Consider the following 12,198-nt stretch of genomic DNA (forward strand, 5'->3'; position numbering starts at 1 on the left):
CTCCCAAAATTAGTAGTGCCTGATTGCTCATAATATTTGTATCATAGCGTTATACTGCGAAAGTGCGCTTTCACGATCATTCTACTGTGCTGTGCTGCCTTTGCCTGATTATATCATTTGTGCCTGATTGTGCCGGTGCCATTGCCAATTTGATCGCGTTTATTAAGGTTGTGCCCTAATCCTCTTTCACTATTGGCTTGCTGCCATTTTGTTGTTGTTGTTGTGCCTCCCTGCCCGGCTCTCCACCCCGCTCCCGCCTCCCAGCTGCTCCTCCCTCCCACTGATACTGTAGGCTCCGCTCTCCCGTTGTAGCGCTGTGACCGTCCTGATCTCATCAGAAGCAGTCGCTCCTCACGCTGCTCCCTGCTCTACTTGCTGCTTGGTATCGTAGCGCCAGACTGCCAGATTGATATTTGCTAGCTCGCATTGCTCCCAAAATTAGTTGTGCCTGATTGCTCATAATATTTGTATCATAGCGCTATACTTCAAAAGTGCGCTTTCACGATCATTCTACTGTGCTGTGCTGCCTTTGCCTGATTATATCATTTGTGCCTGATTGTGCCGGTGCCATTGCCAATTTGATCGCGTTTATTAAGGTTGTGCCCTAATCCTCTTTCACTATTGGCTTGCTGCCATTTTGTTGTTGTTGTTGTGCCTCCCTGCCCGGCTCTCCACCCCACTCCCGCCTCCCAGCTGCTCCTCCCTCGCCCCACCCCCTCCACTATCCACTTATGACAGATGCCTTTGCGCGCAGCGTTCACGCGCAGCTGGCGCGCCAAAGGTAAGCCCATCTACGCCCGTCCGTGCCTGGACCGCGCCCAGTGCCAGACCCCCTGGCCCCCGCAAAAACCATTCCGCCCGCATAACATACGACGCCGTAACCCTCTCAGCCCTTAACCCCGGCCGCCCACCAAAATGCTACCAAGCAGCCCCAGGACACACCCATGGACCCTTCGCCTGCCACTCCTGCAAGTTTGACTGCAACAGGACCCACACCAAATCCACAATCTCCAAACAGAGCTCCGACACTAACCACCTAAAGTGCATCCTGCTTAACACCCGCTCGATCCACAGACACTCCATCGAACTCTGGAACCTACTCGACACTACATCGCCGGACGTCGCCTTCCTTATAGAAACCTGGATGAACGCCTCATCAGCTCCCGACATCGCCATAGCCATCCTGAACGGCTACAAAATCATCCGAAAGGACCGCACCAACCAAACAGGAGGAGGAATCGCCATTGTCCATAAGAACACCATCCGCATCATGGCCAGTTCCGACGATAACCTCGCTACCGCCGAACACCTTCACTTCCAGATCCACACCGACCCCAAGACCACACTCAGAGGCACCCTCATCTACAGACCACCAGGACCCCGCACACAATTCAGCGAAGACATCGCTGACTTCATCAGCCCACATGCCCTCCCCTCCGAGAACTACATTCTACTGGTAGACCTCAACTTCCACCTGGAAAAGAAAAACGACAGCAACACCACCACCCTTCTGGACAACCTGGCCAACCTCGGACTCGAACAACTTGTCAATACCCCCACCCACTATGCCGGACACACACTCGACCCAATATTCACCTCCAGCAAGCACATCTCCTTCGATCACACGACAGCTCTCCATTGGACGGACCACAGCTGCGTTCACTTCAACTACAAAAAAACTACGACCCTCAACCCCCCACAACCTATTCCCCGAAGAAACTGGAACGAAATTACCACCGACCACCTCTTCACTTCGCTTCACCAAAACCCTCCTGCCAAATCATCGGACCCAAACCAAGCAGCCACCAACCTCACACAATTGATCATCCACAGCGCCGACGAACTAGCACCCTTGAAAAACCATCAAATCAAGCAAGGTAGCAAAAAAGCCCCCTGGTTCAACGATGACCTTAAGAAATCCAAGAAGTTCTGTCGTACCCTCGAGAAAGCCTGGAGAAAAAACCCAACCACGGACAACCTGGCCACCTTCAAGAACGCCACCCGCAAACACCACCAACTGATCCGATCCACCAAGAAATCAGCATTCAAGGATCGACTTGATAACAACGCCCAAAACAGCAAGGAACTGTTCAACATCGTCAAAGAATTTACTAACCCCACCGCCGGCACCAACAACATCACTCCCTCCCAACACCTTTGCGACTCTCTATCCTCATTCTTCCACAACAAAATCGTCGACATACATAACAGCTTTGAAAACCAGTCCGAAGACCAGTCCACTCCACCCACCTCCGAACCAAAACCGCACTCTAACAACCTTAGCGCCTGGAACCCAATCACCACTGAAGACACCATCCGCCTGATGAACTCCATCCATTCAGGATCGCCAACCGACCCATGTCCACACCACATTTTCAACAAAGCAGACTCCATTATCGCACCCCATCTCCGCGATGTCATCAACTGCTCCTTCAACTCCGCCACCTTCCCGAAAAGCTGGAAACATGCCGAACTCAGCGCCCTTCTGAAGAAACTCACAGCAGACCCCACTGAACTTAAGAACTACCGCCCCATCTCGCTCCTCCCATTTCCTGCCAAAGTCATTGAGAAAGCCATCAATAATCAGCTCGCCGCCTTCCTTGAATCCAACAAATCCCTCGACCCCTCACAGTCCGGCTTCCGAGCCAAACACAGCACTGAAACCGCCCTCATCGCAGCAACAGATGACATTTGAACTCTACTGGACAATGGAGAAACAGCCGCCCTCATCCTGCTTGACCTCTCCGCAGCCTTTGACACAGTCTGTCATAGCACCCTCATACAACGCCTCAACAACGTCGGAATACAAGGAAAAGCATTGGACTGGATCATCTCGTTCCTTGCCGGAAGAACCCAAAGAGTCCGCCTCGCCCCTTTTAGATCTGAGGCCACCGAAGTCATCTGCGGCGTACCACAAGGATCATCACTCAGTCCCACCCTCTTCAACGTATACATGAGTCCCCTCACATCCATTGCGCGCCAACACAACCTCAACATCATCTCCTATGCAGACGACACCAAGCTGATCCTCTCACTCACCAAAGACCCAAACACTGCCAAAACCAACTTACACGAAGGAATAAAAGAAGTAGCCGAGTGGAAGAAGAACAGCCGTTTAAAACTAAACTCGGACAAAACTGAAGTCCTCATCCTAGGCTCATCCCCCTCTGCCTGGGACGACTCATGGTGGCCACCGGCCCTGGGAACCGCGCCCATACCTACGGATCACCCACGTAACCTGGGCTTCATCCTGGACTCCTCCCTCTCGATGACCAGACAAGTCAAAGCCGTCTCATCATCATTTTTCACCATCCTACGCATGCTCAATAAAATCTTCCGCTGGATCCCCACCAAAACAAGAAAGACGGTCACCCACGCACTGGTCACAAGCTGCCTGGATTACGGAAATACCCTTTACGCCGGAACCACAGCCAAACTACAGAAACTCCAACGCATCCAAAACGCCTCAGCCAGACTCATACTGGACATCCCCCGTCAAGCTCACATTTCCGGTCAACTGAAAGACCTCCACTGGCTCCCCGTCAACAAGAGAATAACGTTCCGTCTCCTCACCCAAGCACACAAAGCCCTCTACGACCTAGGACCCGAATACCTCAACACGCGACTGTCCTTCTACACCCCCTCGTCCAATCAAGCCCCCACCGATATTCCGCGCATCCATAAATCCTGCATGGGGGGTAGATCCTTCTCCTACTTAGCGTCCAAAACCTGGAATTCTCTCCCCACCCACCTCCGCCTTACTCAGAACCACCTCTCCTTCAGAAAGCAACTAAAAACTTGGATATTCGATAAGTAAAGCACCCCCCTCCCTCAAGCGCCTTGAGACCCTCTAGGTGAGTAGTGCGCTATACAAATTTCTGAACTTGAACTTGAACTTCGTTGGCAAGTTGTGAGAGCTAAATGCGGTCTTGAGCCCCCGCAAAGGAAGTTAGTAATCACTCCATTCAGATCACAAAACCATCAGCGAGGGAGATGGATCGGAAGATTATGAAGGATATACAAGAGACGGGGAGTCCCATCATTTTGAAGAGGGCCACTCTCCCAAGAAGGTTAACACCTTGGCTGCTTGACTCATTCCCCTCCTGTGCTGGAGGTCAATGTAAATGGGTGTGGTAATGACGAGCTCAGCTTGTCATGAGCACACCAGCACCGTGCCTCATGACGAGCTGAGCTGGTCATGCGCATTGAAGGCGTTAAGAGGGAGCTTTTGCCATCTACGTAGGTCATCTTTAGTCCGTCGGAGGAGTGGACTGACATTAAGGGACCAAGTCAGCTCCGGGAAAAGTGCCACCCAAATACCCAAATATTTAAAGGATAAACATAGGAATGGTTGTCTGCCAGTCAAAGCTTTCCCTGGGGGCATGGAGAGGGACCACCGTGGGCTTGAGGGGGTTAAGGCGCAATCCTGATGCACGCTGGAATGAGTGAAGGATCTGCAAGAATCTCGGCCCGAGCTGGCGGGATCAGCAATCTACAACAGGACATCGTCCGCATATGACGTGATCCCGTCCTCCTGAGATTTCTGCCAACTCTAGTCCTGTATCTGGTCATCTATTCGGATGTGGCAGGCTAGAGGCTCAATCGCCAAGGCAAAGAGGAGAGGGGATAGAGTACATTCACTTTGTGTCCCCCTCCCTATCGGGAAAGTCTCGGACAATGCCCTGTTTTATAAGGACGCTCGCTGAAGGGTTAGAGTAAAGAACTCCCACCATCTTACGAAAATAAAGTCCAAACCCCATACCATCTTATCAAAGGTCTTTTCAAAATCCATTAAAACTAAGGCCAGATAAGTTGTAAGGAGGTCTCGGTGGGCAAGGGCCACATGCAAGCTTTGAAGGCAATGACGGGTGCTGTGGTGTGGCATAAAGCCACACTGATCAGGGTTTATGAGGGTGTGAAGCACCCTTTACATCAGAGTGGCTAAAATTGTTGCGTATAGCTTGACCTCGGTATTAATGAGGGAGATCAGGCGATATTGCGTACAACAAACCGGGGGGGGGGGGGGTTTCAGTATGACCACAATGGTGGCTGTATCGGTGATGGAAGAAAACGAGCCATCCTCAATTGCCTCCTCGAATAGGGCACGAAGTCAAGAGATCAGAGATTTACTGAACACTGCGTAGTGCTCCGAAGGAAGTCTATCCGGGCCCGGGGTTTTGTGAGTGGCAATCATGGAAATCGCCTCACCTATCTCTTCGAGAGTAATAGGCACATTCATGGTTTCCTGCTCAATCCCAGATAACTTTGGGAGAGTGAGATTTGTCAGAAAGGCTGAGCTATCCCCTGGGGCGTGCTTGGGGTCTGCTCTGTATAGCGCCCCATAATAGGTTGCAAAGGTCTGCGCAATTGTTGCAGGTGTATGAAAGGTGAGACCCTGAGTTTCTCGGATTTAAGGGACTATACGATTGGCCATGGGCTGAGTAGCAAGCCGGTGGAGCAGTTTACTGTTCTCGTCTCCCCATCCACACACCCTAGCTACTGAAGATCTCCAGATCATGTTAGCGGATTCAATGGCGATGCTCCTTATTTCCTCCCGTACTAACTGCAGTTGTCGGCGTTCTGTCTCCCCTTCACCCATTGCTGCTGTCATTTCTATACGGAGTGCCCTAGCCTCCAGTTGAGCAAGTTGGTAATCATGGGTCTGACGCCTGTGTTTAAGGAATCCTCTAGCGTAGCCACAAATTGTGGCCTTGCCCTCCTCCCAAAGTGTACCCTGATGCTGCATTCTGCCTTCATTGGTACGGAAGTAATTTTCAAGTTCCTCTCCAATACTCTTTTTGTATTCTTGATCCTGTAGGAACTGAGCGTTTAGACGCCAGATGGGCCTGACCGCCCTCAGGTTTTAGCCCACTTGTAACAGGAGCGGGGAATGGTCAGATATTCCATGTGCCAGAATCTGAACTTCGGAGACAGCATGGCAATCTGAAGCTGGCATAAACAGGAGATCTTTATGGGAATGGTTGTGGTGCAAAGCAGAGGTGTGTGTGTATTGTCACATCTTAGGGTGCCAAATGTGCCCCACATCACAGAGACCCAGAGTAGTGGTACAATCTCTGAGACGTTTGGCCCCCAACCATCTATGTGCAGACAGAGGACCTGTGGAATCCCCTGTGGGCTACAGGAAAGCATTAAACTCACCCCCACTATTGTTAAGACCTTTGGAAGAGCAGAAAGGATTGTCAGTACAGCTTGGAGCATGGACTCTAGATTTGCTGGAGTGGAATATAGTGATATCAGATTAATGGTGGAGTCTCCTAGGGCCCCAGAGATGGCTGTGAGTTGGCCTAATGTGTCATTAACCAATTGGGTCATTGTAAAAGGAAGGGCGTAGAAAGATTGCTGTTCCACGAGAGCCCCTGGAAAACCCGGAATTCCATACCCTGTCAAATCTCTGATGCGCCAGGAAAGGGCAGTGGTTCCCCACTAAGGGTGTTTCTTGTAGTAATAAGACATCCGGGTTACTCCTTCGGGAATGTCTCAACACCTCAGTTTTCTTTAATTTTATCTAGAAAGCCATTCACATTCCATGAGAGGATTCTCATTGGTCTGCTCCTACTATGTGAGCCCGACATAAGGATAATATTGCCATGTCTGGAGCTGACCATGTGGTGGTCACCAATGAATCAGGTATATGGGCTTTTGGGAGAGACAGTATGTATGCAAGGGCGCTAAGGGGCTGCCAGTGGGAGTATCTGGTACGTAGTGTACAGTGCTACCATAAAACAAACCAACATAAACAGTGTCGAGGAGAACATTCCCAGTTCTGAATCCAAACCAACCCCCACCCCATACGTCCCCAAATGAAGCATCTGTCCCCCAATCAACAAAAGCTTAGAGTAAAGAAAATTTTAGTCCAGGATCGTTGTCAGTGACAGTTTGTGACGCCCCTTTGATCTTCAGGATACTTGTTCCTCAGGCGTGGATTTGAAGTAGCATTATTTGAGTTCATATGCGTGGGCTGCGAGATAGGACAGTGTTGTTGTCTAAGCCGGGTCCGGGTGAATCTCTGGGAATTCTGTCACCCATCTGGATATGGTATTTTGAAGTCGGATTGTTTTCGGGTGATTCATCTCTGTTCTGGAATGAACCATTCGGTGATGCAGACTTTGTTCTTTGCGTCCCTCGTTCTCTGCGGGATCCTGCATGTCATCCATGGGGGTCTCAGGTTCTTTGCCAGCCGGACCTTTCTACTGGGTTTTTGTTGACACATTGTTGGTTACGTGGAGTGGACACTCTTCAGTCACCCTTGTCTAGGATGCCTCTGACGTATCGAAGAAGTAGGATTTATTCTGAAAAATAACTTTGAGACTGGGAAGAGGTGTCTGTAGGATAGATTTAAGGACTGCAACTTTTGTTTGACCTGGATGTAGGATCCTCTATTGGCCTGCACCTCCTTGGTATATTCAGGGAAGATCAGAATCCTTGCTCCCTTATAGGTGAGCACTAGCTGAGAGCGGGCCTCCTGCAGGATAGCATTGCGGTCCCTAAATTTAAGGATCTTCAGGATTATTGGGCTATGCAGTGCTCCCGGTGGGTGCCGAGGGGTGAGGGAGCGGTGGGCCCTCTCCACCACAAACCAAGGAGACAAGGCATCCATGATCGGAACCGGGTCTCGATGAAGGTGCTAGCCTGAGTGGGGTCTGTGCTCTAAGGAAGGCCAAAAAAGCAGAGATTATTTCTGTGGGACCGATTTTTAGCATCTTCTGCCCTTTTAAGGAGGCCAGACATGTGGGATAGAAGCTGCTTCACTTGTAGTTTCAGGGTGGAAACATTGTCCTCCCCCCCAGATATTTGAGATTCTGCTTCTGTCACACAGGCCATCATGTTGAGAAGCTCTTTGCCGATGAGTGCCAAAACAACGCGGACCTCTCCTATTTTAGTTTCCATTGACTCTTGGCACGTCTTTATGTCTTTATGGCCTGTAGTACAGTGGCCAGACCTCCCTCCATTTGATCAGGTGCCGAGGGCTCTGCTCCATTGTGGGTGGATCCAGTCAGTGCATATTGCTCCATTCGAGTTTGGGTGGGATAAGTCTATGTTCCTTTGTCTTTCCCCTTGTTGGTAAAGATGCTCCTAAGCGTTTGATATGTACTTGGATATCTCTGTCTGTTGTAAGAGGCAGTGGAGCGCTGTTGAGTTTATCCCAAACAGGTGTCCAAAGGCGTCTCAGAGTCCATCCAGAGCTGTGGATCAGGGTAAGGAGTCTGTGCGGGGGTCATGGGATCTCTCAGTTCAAGTACCCTTGCGGGTGCCTCACAGAGCACAGTCCAGGTCACTCCAGGTCAAGGCTCTGATGTCACAGTCTTGTTTCTCTCACCCTCGCCAATGTCACGGACATCACAGTGTCTCTGGCTTAGGATCTCACCTCAGCGTGCCTCACTGGCTGCCTCTGGATGTTAATCCACCGGTTCCTCCCGGGTTGTGAGTGTCTTTACTAAGCGGAAACCCCAGTCTCAAGGCTCAGGGAGCGGAGCTTCCTTTTCCTACCAGTCTGTTCCCAACTTCAGGAGTCATGTATTTGACTTCTGGGCCCAATCAGGTCTTCCCGGGGGGATATCTAGCCAGCTCCCGGTAGAATGCCCCTCTCTGCATCTCACCACAAGCGTAAAGCAGCCCACCCAGTCTCAGCACCAACCAAAATCTCTCTCCTCGCCTGCCCTTCATTATTCTCTCACCTGGGAAATCAGTAGAAGGGAGCCTCACCCATCGTGGGTATTAGCACATCTGGAGGGTTAGATTGGAGGTATCAGAATCTCTTTTCAACCCGTAGGGGCACCGGGTCTTTTGGGGACGAAATTTGTTGGGCAATGGGCAATCACAAGAGCATCATAGTCGTCCCCTCCACCGCCTCCAGGCACCGCAGTCGCAGTCTTTTCTGGGAGGGAAGAAGGGGAATAAGAGCAGTGATCACCGTGGGGCCAGCTCTGTCAGAACTGGTAACATTCTGATGGGTTCCTCAAGAGCACTACCCTCAAGAAACCCACCTTCCAGCAGCCTTGACTCAAGCTTAACTGCACTAAGTATCAAAGTGGCTAGACAGGGGAAGGGAATTAGGGAGGGTACTGAGGGGAGGAAGAGCTGGAATGAGACGTTTTCCTTGATTAGTTTTCCTTTCATGCTTAGTGAACTTTTTGACTATATTTAACAGGGGTTAAACAATGACAACATACCTGTAACAGAAAAGCAGGTAATGCATACAACAGTGGTTGTGTACCTCTTCTCAGGCTTCACTGGCAATTTCTGTTCCTATCCTTCTCAAGGATACAATGTTATGGCTAAACAACCATGTTTCAAAACGAAGCACACATTCATATAAAGGGCCACTTGGCTTTTGACACAATGTTTTCGTAATGATGTGCTTTAACCGCTGTTAAATATCACAGTGGTACTTCCAACAACCTTTTTGAAATACACAACACATTACATATGCTAAATTGGAAGATTAATATTAAAATGCCCAAAAGTAGAAAAGTTAGGACTCCTAACTTTAGGACTCCAAAATGCTTTCTGTGAATATCGAAAGTCTTAAAGTTAGGATTTTTCTCAGTTTAGGAGTAGTAAAGTTAGAACTCCTAACTTTAGGACTCCTAAAGTGAGACAAATCCTAACTTTAAGACTTTCGGTATACACGGAAGGCATTTAGGAGTCTTAAAGTTAGGACTCCTAACTTTACTACTCCTAAACTGAGAAAAATCCTAACTTTAAGACTTTCAGTATTCACAGAAGACATTTATGAGTCCTAAAGTTAGGACTCATTACTTCTATGAATATGGAAATGAGTTTGTGCCTTTTGTGAATACCAAAATTAGTTAGTGCCTTCTGTGAATACCAAAATTGTAATAAGTTTAGGATTTTGTCTTAAGTTAGTTCTGTAAATCGGGCCCTCAGTGTGTGAGTCGTATTATTGTGTCCAGTCTTATGCTCAGTATCTACGCTATTGGAGCCAGAATGGACTCCGAGTTTGAAATGGTGTACAATTAGGCACAAAATGCTATGGGGACATGTGGCAAAAGTCAAATCGATTTGCCACGGGCTCATGTAATTCACATACTGAGCCACTAACATGTAGGAATACATGTTGCAGGGAATTTACTGGCTGATGAAGCTGCGAAGGCAACAGTGAAGACACTATGAAGGCTGTCATGGCTTCACGCTGTGGCCTCCTCTTATTGATAGGTTTTCCAGCAAGCTACTAGTTAATTGCACTAAAAATTCCATTTGTTCATCTTCCCGGAACAGGTTATAGAGTAATTCCTAATTCAGACTACAGGTTAGGACTATTCCTACCAGCGCACAGAACTGCAACCAGGGCAGTACTGGAACCCTCCTGGGGAGGCCAGGAAGAGCTCCAGTCCCCCTACTTGTCTCCCTCAAATCCGGGTGCATACAGTTGTAGAAGTAGGTGCTTGGGACATCTGACACTGCAGAGATAGCCCAGATTCTAGTGAGGAGTCACCCAACACCTCAACACTAATGTTCCTAGACTCCCTCTGCCGACCTTTGGGCAAACCACAATTCCTACATTGCAGAAACCATCCTGGGGAGGCCGGGAGGAACGCCTACATCCTACCTGCCCTCCCACAATACCAGTGCCTACAGTCGTGGGAAGAGGCGCCAGGGCCTCCGATGCTGAAGAGGTAGCCAAAATCCTACTAAATCTACCAGGAGGTGCTCAACACCTTAACACTAATGCTCAATGACCACACCTGCCGATCAGTGGCCAAACTACAATTGTGGCATGCGAGAACCATCCTGGGGAGGCCATGAGGAGTGACTAACCCCTACTTACTCCTATCTACACTCGCTGACCAGCTGCACCTCTCCGGTTCCTCTCCTGGTATAGGTTCTGTGCCTGGTGGCCATTTAGGCTTGGCCTCGGCTACTGGGATGAAAGCACTGTTCATTCGGGCTGGAGGCAGGGGTTGCTGCTATTACCTAAGGCCTGCATTCCATGGCTGGTCTTAAACCACCTGTTCTGCTGTGCTTGCTGACTTTTCAGGATACTAGACATTTTGGACTAGGCTAAGCTGCTGGAAGAAGTCCTAATCCCTTCTGCTTATTTTGCCTTTGTTTATACTGGTGAGCCGCTTTCCGGCTCTCCATAACATCCTTGTCTCGGAGGCGGAGTGACATCTGAGCGGGCAGGCCCTGACACAGCAGGCCTCCTACCCATGGCAGCCATGTGAGATTGGGCTCAGCTATCCTATTCACCCTGCTAGCCAGTCGGCCGACCAATGCAGCCTCAGTTGCTAAGTCGCTGTTGCTCCTTAAGACCTGCTTTGCCACTCTCCCCCTAGGATAATTGAAAAGGGGATTTGCATCACTCCAGTTCATCTCCCAACCCTCTCATGCTCTCCATCTGATTCGCTGTGGCTCAAGAAGCAATCCGAACTGAACGAATAACCCTTTTAGGAGAAGAGAAAACTCAAACAGGGGATAATGAACACTGCTCACCACTGTTGTCATTGAGCAGCACGGATTAGCTACTCCCCACTACTCATAAAAGAGCCCTTCCTTCTCAATCTGTGCTCTCCATACTTTGCAATGATAGAATCACATTTCGAGTATTATCCCAAGTTCAACAGCCTACTGCTGGGTCAATGTCCTGCTGCAGCTACATCATGAAAAGATAAGGCCCCCAATTTATACTGCATTAAATCTCTGTGAAATCTCTCCAATCAGGCCACAAAATCCCAAAGAACATCCAGAAACACTAATAACTGGCATCATTTACAGTCCAACAGATGAAGGCCTTAAAACGGACTTCATCTTCTACACTAAGAAATCTGACAAATAGAGAGAAAACTTCCTACAACACCGTAATATAACTAATACTACCAATGTCCCCTATGAATCTAAACTCACTATATTGTTGTCGCAGAAATGTAGAGGAGAACTGTCAATAACCATTTACAGACATGGGAATATCCTAATCCAAGTCTTTAAACAAAAGCAAACCATTTTCAATTGCCACTTACCTGCTCTCTGTGCCTCCAAGCTATCTGCGTCCACTACCCCACACTGTCTCCTAGAGAACCCACCCATGCACACATTTCTTTACTACTGGAACCTTTTACTCCCACTTCCCCATGCATTGTCTCCACTGCCCGTGAAGCCTTCTTCATACCCAGATGCCTTGAAGTTTGTCTTTTCTACCTGAATTACTTTACCCCTCCC

This window comes from Lissotriton vulgaris, chromosome 3_1, assembly GCF_964263255.1.
Source record: "Lissotriton vulgaris chromosome 3_1, aLisVul1.2, whole genome shotgun sequence".
In the NCBI taxonomy this organism is placed as follows: Eukaryota; Metazoa; Chordata; class Amphibia; order Caudata; family Salamandridae; genus Lissotriton; species Lissotriton vulgaris.